We start from the raw sequence: 13,750 nt of genomic DNA, 5'->3' as shown, positions 1-13,750 counted from the left end.
TTCTTTTGGCCATATCTCCTTAAATATGCGTCCTAGAGCGAAAAGGACGATAATTCGTGATCACCCTCAAAAAATTGAAAAATCCACCCAATACCTAAAAAATTGAAATTTTTATATGAAAAACTTCTTTTGGCCATATCTCCTTAAATATGCGTCCTAGAGCGAAAAGGACGATAATTCGTGACCACCCTCAAAAAATTGAAAAATCCACCCAAAACTTAAAAAAATTGAAATTTTTATATGAAAAACTTCGTTTGGCCATATCTTCTTAAATATGCGTCCTAGGGCGAAAAGGACGATAATTCGTCCACCCTCAAAAAATTGAAAAATCCACCCAAAACCTAAAAAAATTGAAATTTTTATATGAAAAACTTCTTTTGGCCATATCTCCTGAACTAAGCGTCCTAGAGCGAAAAGGACGATAATTCGTGACCACCCTCAAAAAAATGAAAAATCCACCCCAAACCTAAAAAAAATGAAATTTTTATATGAAAAACTTCTTTTGGCCATATCTCCTTAAATATGCGTCCTAGAGCGAAAAGGACGATAATTCGTGACCACCCTCAAAAAATTGAAAAATCCACCCAAAACTTAAAAAAATTGAAATTTTTATATGAAAAACTTCGTTTGGCCATATCTTCTTAAATAGGCGTCCTAGAGGGAAAAGGACGATAATTCGTGACCACCCTCAAAAAAATGAAAAATCCACCCAAAACCTAAAAAAATTGAAATTTTTATATGAAAAACTTCTTTTGGCCATATCTCCTAAACTAAGCGTCCTAGAGCGAAAAGGACGATAATTCGTGACCACCCTCAAAAAATTGAAAAATCCACCCAAAACCTAAAAAAATTGAAATTTTTATATGAAAAACTTCTTTTGGCCATATCTCCTTAAATATGCGTCCTAGAGCGAAAAGGACGATAATTCGTGACCACCCTCAAATAATTGAAAAATCCACCCAAAACCTAAAAAAATTGAAATTTTTATATGAAAAACTTCTTTTGGCCATATTTCCTAAACTAAGCGTCCTAGAGCGAAAAGGACGATAATTCGTGACCATCCACCCAAAACCTAAAAAAATTGAAATTTTTATATGAAAAACTTCTTTTGGCCATATCTCCTTAAATATGCGTCCTAGAGCGAAAAGGACGATAATTCGTGACCACCATCAAAAAATTGAAAAATCCACCCAAAACCTAAAAAAATTGAAATTTTTATATGAAAAACTTCTTTTGGCCATATCTCCTGAACTAAGCGTCCTAGAGCGAAAAGGACAATAATTCGTGACCACCCTCAAAAAATTGAAAAATCCACCCAAAACCTAAAAAAAATTGAAATTTTTATATGAAAAACTTCTTTTGGCCATATCTCCTAAACTAAGCGTCCTAGAGCGAAAAGGACGATAATTCGTGACCACCCTAAAAAATTGAAAAATCAACCCAAAACCTAAAAAAATTGAAATTTTTATATGAAAAACTTCTTTTGGCCATATCTCCTTAAATATGCGTCCTAGAGCGAAAAGGACGATAATTCGTGACCACCATCAAAAAATTGAAAAATCCACCCAAAACCTTAAAAAATTGAAATTTTTATATGAAAAACTTCTTTTGGCCATATCTCCTGAACTAAGCGTCCTAGAGCGAAAAGGACAATAATTCGTGACCACCCTCAAAAAATTGAAAAATCCACCCAAAACCTAAAAAAATTGAAATTTTTATATGAAAAACTTCTTTTGGCCATATCTCCTTAAATATGCGTCCTAGAGCGAAAAGGACGATAATTCGTGACCACCCTCAAAAAATTGAAAAATCCACCCAAAACCTAAAAAAATTGAAATTTTTATATGAAAAACTTCTTTTGGCCATATCTCCTAAACTAAGCGTCCTAGAGCGAAAAGGACGATAATTCGTGACCACCCTCAAAAAATTGAAAAATCAACCCAAAACCTAAAAAAATTTAAATTTTTATATGAAAAACTTCTTTTGGTCATATCTCCTTAAATATGCGTCCTAGAGCGAAAAGGACGATAATTCGTGATCACCCTCAAAAAATTGAAAAATCCACCCAATACCTAAAAAAATTGAAATTTTTATATGAAAAACTTCTTTTGGCCATATCTCCTTAAATATGCGTCCTAGAGCGAAAAGGACGATAATTCGTGACCACCGTCAAAAAATTGAAAAATCCACCCAAAACCTAAAAAAATTGAAATTTTTATATGAAAAACTTCTTTTGGCCATATCTCCTTAAATATGCGTCCTAGAGCGAAAAGGACGATAATTCGTCCACCCTCAAAAAATTGAAAAATCCACCCAAAACCTAAAAAAATTGAAATTTTTATATGAAAAACTTCTTTTGGCCATATCTCCTGAACTAAGCGTCCTAGAGCGAAAAGGACGATAATTCGTGACCACCCTCAAAAAAATGAAAAATCCACCCAAAACCTAAAAAAATTGAAATTTTTATATGAAAAATTTCTTTTGGAAAATTGAAAAATCCACCCAAAACCTAAAAAAATTTAAATTTTTATATGAAAAACTTCTTTTGGCCATATCTCCTTAAATATGCGTCCTAGAGCGAAAAGGACGATAATTCGTGACCACCCTCAAAAAATTGAAAAATCCACCCAAAACCTAAAAAAATTGAAATTTTTATATGAAAAACTTCTTTTGGCCATATCTTCTTAAATATGCGTCCTAGAGCGAAAAGGACGATAATTCATGACTCACTCAAAAAATTGAAAAATCCACCCAAAACCTAAAAAAATTGAAATTTTTATATGAAAAACTTCCTTAAATATGCGTCCTAGAGCGAAAAGGACGATAATTCGTGACCACCCTCAAAAAATTGAAAAATCCACCCAAAACCTAAAAAAATTGAAATTTTTATATGAAAAACTTCTTTTGGCCATATCATCTTAAATATGCGTCCTAGAGCGAAAAGGACGATAATTCATGACCCCCTCAAAAAATTGAAAAATCCACCCAAAACCTAAAAAATTGAAATTTTTATACGAAAAACTTCTTTTGGCCATATCTCCTTAAATATGCGTCCTAGAGCGAAAAAGACGAAAATTCGTGACCACCCTCAAAAAATTGAAAAATCCACCCAAAACCTAAAAAAATTTAAATTTTTATATGAAAAACTTCTTTTGACCATATCTCCTGAACTAAGCGTCCTAGAGCGAAAAGGACGATAATTCGTGACCACCCTCAAAAAATTGAAAAATCCACCCAAAACCTAAAAAAATTGAAATTTTTATATGAAAAACTTCTTTTGGCCATATCTCCTTAAATATGCGTCCTAGAGCGAAAAGGACGATAATTCGTGACCACCCTCAAAAAATTGAAAAATCCACCCAAAACCTAAAAAAATTGAAATTTTTATATGAAAAACTTCTTTTGGCCATATCTCCTTAAATATGCGTCCTAGAGCGAAAAGGACGATAATTCGTGACCACCCTCAAAAATTGAAAAATCCACCCAAAACCTAAAAAAAATTGAAATTTTTATATGAAAAACTTCTTTTGGCCATATCTCCTTAAATATGCGTCCTAGAGCGAAAAGGACGATAATTCGTGACCACCCTCAAAAAATTGAAAAATCCACCCAAAACCTAAAAAAATTGAAATTTTTATATGAAAAACTTCTGTTGGCCATATCTCCTGAACTAAGCGTCCTAGAGCGAAAATGACAATAATTCGTGGCCACCCTCACAAAATTGAAAAATCCACCCAAAACCTAAAAAAAATTGAAATTTTTACATGAAAAACTTCTTTTGGCCATATCTCCTTAAATATGCGTCCTAGAGCGAAAAGGACGATAATTCGTGATCGCCCTCAAAAAATTGAAAAATCCACCCAATACCTAAAAAAATTGAAATATTTATATGAAAAACTTTTTTTGGCCATATCTCCTTAAATATGCGTCCTAGAGCGAAAAGGACGATAATTCGTGACCACCTTCAAAAAATTGAAAAATCCACCCAAAACCTAAAAAATTTAAATTTTTATATGAAAAACTTCTTTTGGCCATATCTCCTTAAATATGCGTCCTAGAGCGAAAAGGACGATAATTCGTGACCACCCTCAAAAAATTGAAAAATCCACCCAAAACCTAAAAAAATTTAAATTTTTATATGAAAAACTTCTTTTGGCCATATCTCCTTAAATATGCGTCCTAGAGCGAAAAGGACGATAATTCGTGACCACCCTCAAAAAAATTGAAAAATCCACCCAAAACCTAAAAAATTGAAATTTTTATATGAAAAACTTCTTTTGGCCATATCTCCTTAAATATGCGTCCTAGAGCGAAAAGGCCGATAATACGTGACCACCCTCAAAAAATTGAAAAATCCACCCAAAACCTAAAAAAATTGAAATTTTTATATGAAAAACTTCTTTTGGCCATATCTTCTTAAATATGCGTCCTAGAGCGAAAAGGACGATAATTCATGACCACACTCAAAAAATTGAAAAATCCACCCAAAACCTAAAAAAATTGAAATTTTTATATGAAAAACTTCTTTTGGCCATATCTCCTGAACTAAGCGTCCTAGATAATTCGTGACCACCCTCAAAAAATTGAAAAATCCACCCAAAACCTAAAAAAATTGAAATTTTTATATGAAAAACTTCTTTTGGCCATATCTCCTTAAATATGCGTCCTAGAGCGAAAAGGACGATAATTCGTGACCACCCTCAAAAAATTGAAAAATCCACCCAAAACCTAAAAAATTGAAATTTTTATATGAAAAACTTCTTTTGGCCATATCTCCTTAAATATGCGTCCTAGAGCGAAAAAGACGAAAATTCGTGACCACCCTCAAAAAATTGAAAAATCCACCCAAAACCTAAAAAAATTTTAATTTTTATATGAAAAACTTCTTTTGACCATATCTCCTGAACTAAGCGTCCTAGAGCGAAAAGGACGATAATTCGTGACCACCCTCAAAAAATTGAAAAATCCACCCAAAACCTAAAAAAATTGAAATTTTTATATGAAAAACTTCTTTTGGCCATATCTCCTTAAATATGCGTCCTAGAGCGAAAAGGACGATAATTCGTGACCACCCTCAAAAAATTGAAAAATCCACCCAAAACCTAAAAAAATTGAAATTTTTATATGAAAAACTTCTTTTGGGCATATCTCCTTAAATATGCGTCCTAGAGCGAAAAGGACGATAATTCATGACCACCCTCAAAAAATTGAAAAATCCACCCAAAACCTAAAAAAATTTAAATTTTTATATGAAAAACTTCTTTTGGCCATATCTCCTTAAATATGCGTCCTAGAGCGAAAAAGACGATAATTCGTGACCACCCTCAAAAAATTGAAAAATCCACCCAAAACCTAAAAAAATTGAAATTTTTATATGAAAAACTTCTTTTGGCCATATCTCCTGAACTAAGCGTCCTAGAGCGAAAAGGACGATAATTCGTGACCACCCTCAAAAAAATTAAATCCACCCGAAACCTAAAAAAATTGAAATTTTTATATGAAAAACTTCTTTTGGCCATATATCCTAAACTAAGCGTCCTAGAGCGAAAAGGACGATAATTCGTGACCACCCTCAAAAATTGAAAAATCCACCCAAAACCTAAAAAAAATTGAAATTTTTATATGAAAAACTTCTTTTGGCCATATCTCCTTAAATATGCGTCCTAGAGCGAAAAGGACGATAATTCGTGACCACCCTCAAAAAATTGAAAAATCCACCCAAAACCTAAAAAAATTGAAATTTTTATATGAAAAACTTCTGTTGGCCATATCTCCTGAACTAAGCGTCCTAGAGCGAAAATGACAATAATTCGTGACCACCCTCACAAAATTGAAAAATCCACCCAAAACCTAAAAAAAATTGAAATTTTTACATGAAAAACTTCTTTTGGCCATATCTCCTTAAATATGCGTCCTAGAGCGAAAAGGACGATAATTCGTGATCGCCCTCAAAAAATTGAAAAATCCACCCAATACCTAAAAAAATTGAAATATTTATATGAAAAACTTCTTTTGGCCATATCTCCTTAAATATGCGTCCTAGAGCGAAAAGGACGATAATTCGTGACCACCTTCAAAAAATTGAAAAATCCACCCAAAACCTAAAAAATTTAAATTTTTATATGAAAAACTTCTTTTGGCCATATCTCCTTAAATATGCGTCCTAGAGCGAAAAGGACGATAATTCGTGACCACCCTCAAAAAATTGAAAAATCCACCCAAAACCTAAAAAAATTTAAATTTTTATATGAAAAACTTCTTTTGGCCATATCTCCTTAAATATGCGTCCTAGAGCGAAAAGGACGATAATTCGTGACCACCCTCAAAAAAATTGAAAAATCCACCCAAAACCTAAAAAATTGAAATTTTTATATGAAAAACTTCTTTTGGCCATATCTCCTTAAATATGCGTCCTAGAGCGAAAAGGCCGATAATACGTGACCACCCTCAAAAAATTGAAAAATCCACCCAAAACCTAAAAAAATTGAAATTTTTATATGAAAAACTTCTTTTGGCCATATCTTCTTAAATATGCGTCCTAGAGCGAAAAGGACGATAATTCATGACCACACTCAAAAAATTGAAAAATCCACCCAAAACCTAAAAAAATTGAAATTTTTATATGAAAAACTTCTTTTGGCCATATCTCCTGAACTAAGCGTCCTAGATAATTCGTGACCACCCTCAAAAAATTGAAAAATCCACCCAAAACCTAAAAAAATTGAAATTTTTATATGAAAAACTTCTTTTGGCCATATCTCCTTAAATATGCGTCCTAGAGCGAAAAGGACGATAATTCGTGACCACCCTCAAAAAATTGAAAAATCCACCCAAAACCTAAAAAATTTAAATTTTTATATGAAAAACTTCTTTTGGCCATATCTCCTTAAATATGCGTCCTAGAGCGAAAAGGACGATAATTCATGACCACACCCAAAAAATTGAAAAATCCACCCAAAACCTAAAAAAATTGAAATTTTTATATGAAAAACTTCTTTTGGTCATATCTCCTTAAATATGCGTCCTAGAGCGAAAAGGACGATAATTCGTGACCACACTCAAAAAATTGAAAAATCCACCCAAAACCTAAAAAAATTGAAATTTTTATATGAAAAACTTCTTTTGGCCATATCTCCTTAAATATGCGTCCTAGAGCGAAAAGGACGATAATTCGTGACCACCCTCAAAAAATTGAAAAATCCACCCAAAACTTAAAAAAATTGAAATTTTTATATGAAAAACTTCTTTTGGCCATATCTCCTAAAATATGCGTCCTAGAGCGAAAAAGACGATAATTCGTGACCACCCTCAAAAAATTGAAAAATCCACCCAAAACCTAAAAAACTTGAAATTTTTATATGAAAAACTTCTTTTGGCCATATCTCCTTAAATATGCGTCCTAGAGCGAAAAGGACGATAATTCGTGACCACCCTCAAAAAATTGAAAAATCCACCCAAAACCTAAAAAAATTGAAATTTTTATATGAAAAGCTTCTTTTGGCCATATCTCCTTAAATATGCGTCCTAGAGCGAAAAGGACGATAATTCGTGATCACTCTCAAAAAATTGAAAAATCCACCCAATACCTAAAAAAATTGAAATTTTTATATGAAAAACTTCTTTTGGCCATATCTCCTTAAATATGCGTCCTAGAGCGAAAAGGACGATAATTCGTGACCATCCACCCAAAACCTAAAAAAATTTAAATTTTTATATGAAAAACTTCTTTTGACCATATCTCCTGAACTAAGCGTCCTAGAGTGAAAAGGACGATAATTCGTGACCACCCTCAAAAAATTGAAAAATCCACCCAAAACCTAAAAAAATTGAAATTTTTATATGAAAAACTTCTTTTGGCCATATCTCCTTAAATATGCGTCCTAGAGCGAAAAGGACGATAATTCGTGACCACCCTCAAAAAATTGAAAAATCCACCCAAAACCTAAAAAAATTTGAAATTTTTATATGAAAAACTTCTTTTGGCCATATCTCCTAAACTAAGCGTCCTAGAGCGAAAAGGACGATAATTCGTGACCACCCTCAAAAAATTGAAAAATCCACCAATTTTATATGAAAAACTTCTTTTGGCCATATCTTCTTAAATATGCGTCCTAGAGCGAAAAGGACGATAATTCATGACCACACTCAAAAAATTGAAAAATCCACCCAAAACCTAAAAAAATTGAAATTTTTATATGAAAAACTTCTTTTGGCCATATCTCCTGAACTAAGCGTCCTAGATAATTCGTGACCACCCTCAAAAAATTGAAAAATCCACCCAAAACCTAAAAAAATTTAAATTTTTATATGAAAAACTTCTTTTGGCCATATCTCCTTAAATATGCGTCCTAGAGCGAAAAGGACGATAATTCGTGACCACCCTCAAAAAATTGAAAAATCCACCCAAAACCTAAAAAATTGAATTTTTTATATGAAAAACTTCTTTTGGCCATATCTCCTTAAATATGCGTCCTAGAGCGAAAAGGACGATAATTCATGACCACACCCAAAAAATTGAAAAATCCACCCAAAACCTAAAAAAATTGAAATTTTTATATGAAAAACTTCTTTTGGCCATATCTCCTGAACTACGCGTCCTAGAGCGAAAAGGACGATAATTCGTGACCACACTCAAAAAATTGAAAAATCCACCCAAAACCTAAAAAAATTGAAATTTTTATATGAAAAACTTCTTTTGGCCATATCTCCTTAAATATGCGTCCTAGAGCGAAAAGGACGATAATTCGTGACCACCCTCAAAAAATTGAAAAATCCACCCAAAACCTAAAAAAATTGAAATTTTTATATGAAAAACTTCTTTTGGCCATATCTCCTTAAATATGCGTCCTAGAGCGAAAAAGACGATAATTCGTGACCACCCTCAAAAAATTGAAAAATCCACCCAAAACCTAAAAAAAATGAAATTTTTATATGAAAAACTTCTTTTGGCCATATCTCCTTAAATATGCGTCCTAGAGCGAAAAGGACGATAATTCGTGATCACTCTCAAAAAATTGAAAAATCCACCCAATACCTAAAAAAATTGAAATTTTTATATGAAAAACTTCTTTTGGCCATATCTCCTTAAATATGCGTCCTAGAGCGAAAAGGACGATAATTCGTGACCACCCTCAAAAAATTGAAAAATCCAACCAATACCTAAAAAAATTGAAATTTTTATATGAAAAACTTCTTTTGGCCATATCTCCTTAAATATGCGTCCTAGAGCGAAAAGGACGATAATTCGTGACCACCGTCAAAAAATTGAAAAATCCACCCAAAACCTAAAAAATTGAAATTTTTATATGAAAAACTTCTTTTGGCCATATCTCCTTAAATATGCGTCCTAGAGCGAAAAGGACGATAATTCGTGACCACCCACAAAAAATTGAAAAATCCACCCAAAACCTAAAAAAATTGAAATTTTCGTATGAAAAACTTCTTTTTGCCATATCTCCTGAACTAAGCGTCCTAGAGCGAAAAGGACGATAATTCGTGACCACCCTCAAAAAAATGAAAAATCCACCCAAAACCTAAAAAAATTGAAATTTTTATATGAAAAACTTCTTTTGGCCATATCTCCTAAACTAAGCGTCCTAGAGCGAAAAGGACGATATTTCGTGACCACCCTCAAAAAATTGAAAAATCCACCCAAAACCTAAAAAAATTGAAATTTTTATATGAAAAACTTCTTTTGGCCATATCTCCTAAACTAAGCGTCCTAGAGCGAAAAGGACGATAATTCATGACCACCCTCAAAAAATTAAAAAATCCACAAAAACCCAAAAAAAAATCCACCCAAAACCTAAAAAAATTGAAATTTTTATATGAAAAACTTCTTTTGGCCATATCTCCTGAACTAAGCGTCCTAGAGCGAAAAGGACGATAATTCGTGACCACCCTCAAAAAATTGAAAAATCCACCCAAAACCTAAAAAAATTGAAATTTTTATATGAAAAACTTCTTTTGGCCATATCTCCTTAAATATGCGTCCTAGAGCGAAAAAGACGATAATTCGTGACCACTCTCAAAAAAATGAAAAATCCACCCAAAACCTAAAAAAATTGAAATTTTTATATGAAAAACTTCTTTTGGCCATATCTTTTTAAATATGCGTCCTAGAGCGAAAAGGACGATAATTCATGACCACCCTCAAAAAATTGAAAAATCCACCCAAAACGTAAAAAATTGAAATTTTTATATGAAAAACTTCTTTTTGCCATATCTCCTGAACTAAGCGTCCTAGAGCGAAAAGCACGATAATTCGTGACCACCCTCAAAAAATTGAAAAATCCACCCAAAACCTAAAAAAATTGAAATTTTTATATGAAAAACTTCTTTTGGCCATATCTCCTAAACTAAGCGTCCTAGAGCGAAAAGGACGATAATTCATGACCACCCTCAAAAAATTGAAAAATCCACCCAAAACCTAAAAAAATTGAAATTTTTATATGAAAAACTTCTTTTGGCCATATCTCCTGAACTAAGCGTCCTAGAGCGAAAAGGACGATAATTCGTGACCACCCTCAAAAAATTGAAAAATCCACCCAAAACCTAAAAAAATTGAAATTTTTATATGAAAAACTTCTTTTGGCCATATCTCCTTAAATATGCGTCCTAGAGCGAAAAAGACGATAATTCGTGACCACCCTCAAAAAATTGAAAAATCCACCCAAAACCTAAAAAAATTGAAATTATTATATGAAAAACTTCTTTTGGCCATATCTCCTTAAATATGCGTCCTAGAGCGAAAAAGACGATAATTCGTGACCACCCTCAAAAAATTGAAAAATCCACCCAAAACCTAAAAAAATTGAAATTATTATATGAAAAACTTCTTTTGGCCATATCTCCTTAAATATGCGTCCTAGAGCGAAAAGGACGATAATTCGTGACCACCCTCAAAAAATTGAAAAATCCACCCAAAACCTAAAAAATTGAAATTTTTATATGAAAAACTTCTTTTGGCCATATCTCCTTAAATATGCGTCCTAGGGCGAAAAGGACGATAATTCGTGACCACCGTCAAAAAATTGAAAAATCCACCCAAAACCTAAAAAAATTGAAATTTTTATATGAAAAACTTCTTTTGGCCATATCTCCTTAAATATGCCTCCTAGAGCGACAAGGACTATAATTCGTGACCACCCTCAAAAAATTGAAAAATCCACCCAAAACCAAAAAAAATGAAATTTTTATATGAAAAACTTCTTTCGGCCATATCTCCTTAAATATGCGTCCTAGAGCGAAAAGGACGATAATTCGTGACCACCCTCAAAAAATTGAAAAATCCACCCAATACCAAAAAAAATTGAAATTTTTATATGAAAAACTTCTTTTGGCCATATCTCCTTAAATATGCGTCCTAGAGCGAAAAGGACGATAATTCGTGACCACCCTCAAAAAATTGAAAAATCCACCCAAAACCTAAAAAAATTGAAATTTTTATATGAAAAACTTCTTTCGGCCATATCTCCTTAAATATGCGTCCTAGAGCGAAAAGGACGATAATTCATGACCACCCTCAAAAAATTGAAAAATCCACCCAAAACCTAAAAAAAATGAAATTTTTATATGAAAAACTTCTTTTGGCCATATCTCCTTAAATATGCGTCCTAGAGCGAAAAAGACGATAATTCGTGACCAAACGATAATTCGTGACCACCCTCAAAAAATTGAAAAATCCACCCAAAACTTAAAAAAATTGAAATTTTTATATGAAAAACTTCTTTTGGCCATATCTCCTTAAATATGCGTCCCAGAGCGAAAAGGACGATAATTCGTGACAACCCTCAAAAAATTGAAAAATCCACCCAAAACCTAAAAAAATTGAAATTTTTATATGAAAAACTTCTTTTGGCCATATCTCCTTAAATATGCGTCCTAGAGCGAAAAGGACGATAATTCATGACCACCCTCAAAAAATTGAAAAATCCACCCAAACCTAAAAAAATTGAAATTTTTATATGAAAAACTTCTTTTGGCCATATCTCCTTAAATATGCGTCCTAGAGCGAAAAGGACGATAATTCGTGACCACCCTCAAAAAATTGAAAAATCCACCCAAAACCTAAAAAAATTGAAATTTTTATATGAAAAACTTCTTTCGGCCATATCTCCTTAAATATGCGTCCTAGAGCGAAAAGGACGATAATTCGTGACCACCCTCAAAAAATTGAAAAATCCACCCAATACCAAAAAAAATTGAAATTTTTATATGAAAAACTTCTTTTGGCCATATCTCCTTAAATATGCGTCCTAGAGCGAAAAGGACGATAATTCGTGACCACCATCAAAAAATTGAAAAATCCACCCAAAACCTAAAAAAATTGAAATTTTTATACGAAAAAGTTTTTTTGGCCATATCTCCTTAAATATGCGTCCTAGAGCGAAAAGGACGATAATTCATGACTACCCTCAAAAAATTGAAAAATCCACCCAAAACCTAAAAAAATTTAAATTTTTATATGAAAAACTTCTTTTGGCCATATCTCCTTAACTATGCGTCCTAGAGCGAAAAGGACGATAATTCGTGACCACCCTCAAAAAATTGAAAAATCCACCCAAAACCTAAAAAAAAATAAATTTTTATATGAAAAACTTCTTTTGGCCATATCTTCTTAAATATGCGTCCTAGAGCGAAAAGGACGATAATTCATGACCACCCTCAAAAAATTGAAAAATCCACCCAAAACCTAAACAAATTGAAATTTTTATATGAAAAACTTCTTTTGGCCATATCTCCTTAAATATGCGTCCTAGAGCGAAAAGGACGATAATTCGTGACCACCCTCAAAAAATTGAAAAATCCACCCAAAACCTAAAAAAATTGAAATTTTTATATGAAAAACTTCTTTTGGCCATATCTCTTTAAATATGCGTCCTAGAGCGAAAAGGACGATAATTCATGACCACCCTCAAAAAATTGAAAAATCCACCAAAAACCTAAAAAAATTTAAATTTGTATATGAAAAACTTCTTTCGGCCATATCTCCTTAAATATGCGTCCTAGGGCGAAAAGGACAATAATTCGTGACCACCCTCAAAAAATTGAAAAATCCACCCAAAACCTAAAGAAATTGAAATTTTTATATGAAAAACTTCTTTTGGCCATATCTCCTTAAATATGCGTCCTAGAGCGAAAAGGTCGATAATTCGTGACCACCCTCAAAAAATTGAAAAATCCACCCAAAACCTAAAAAAATTTAAATTTTTATATGAAAAACTTCTTTTGGCCATATCTCCAGAACTAAGCGTCCTAGAGCAAAAAGGACGATAATTCGTGACCACCCTCAAAAAATTGAAAAATCCACCCAAAACTTAAAAAAATTGAAATTTTTATATGAAAAACTTCTTTTGGCCATATCTCCTTAAATATGCGTCCTAGAGCGAAAAGGACGATAATTCGTGACAACCCTCAAAAAATTGAAAAATCCACCCAAAACCTAAAAAAATTTAAATTTTTATATGAAAAACTTCTTTTGGCCATATCTTCTTAAATATGCGTCCTAGAGCGAAAAGGACGATAATTCATGACCACCCTCAAAAAATTGAAAAATCCACCCAAACCTAAAAAAATTGAAATTTTTATATGAAAAACTTCTTTTGGCCATATCTCCTTAAATATGCGTCCTAGAGCGAAAAGGACGATAATTCGTAACCACCCTCAAAAAATTGAAAAATCCACCCAAAACCTAAAAAAATTGAAATTTTTATATGAAAAACTTCTTTTGGCCATATCTCCTTAAATA

Source organism: Haematobia irritans, chromosome 3 (assembly GCF_050003625.1).
Source record: "Haematobia irritans isolate KBUSLIRL chromosome 3, ASM5000362v1, whole genome shotgun sequence".
In the NCBI taxonomy this organism is placed as follows: Eukaryota; Metazoa; Arthropoda; class Insecta; order Diptera; family Muscidae; genus Haematobia; species Haematobia irritans.
The sequence above is the reverse complement of the archived record's forward strand: the minus strand, read 5'-3'. Positions refer to the sequence as shown.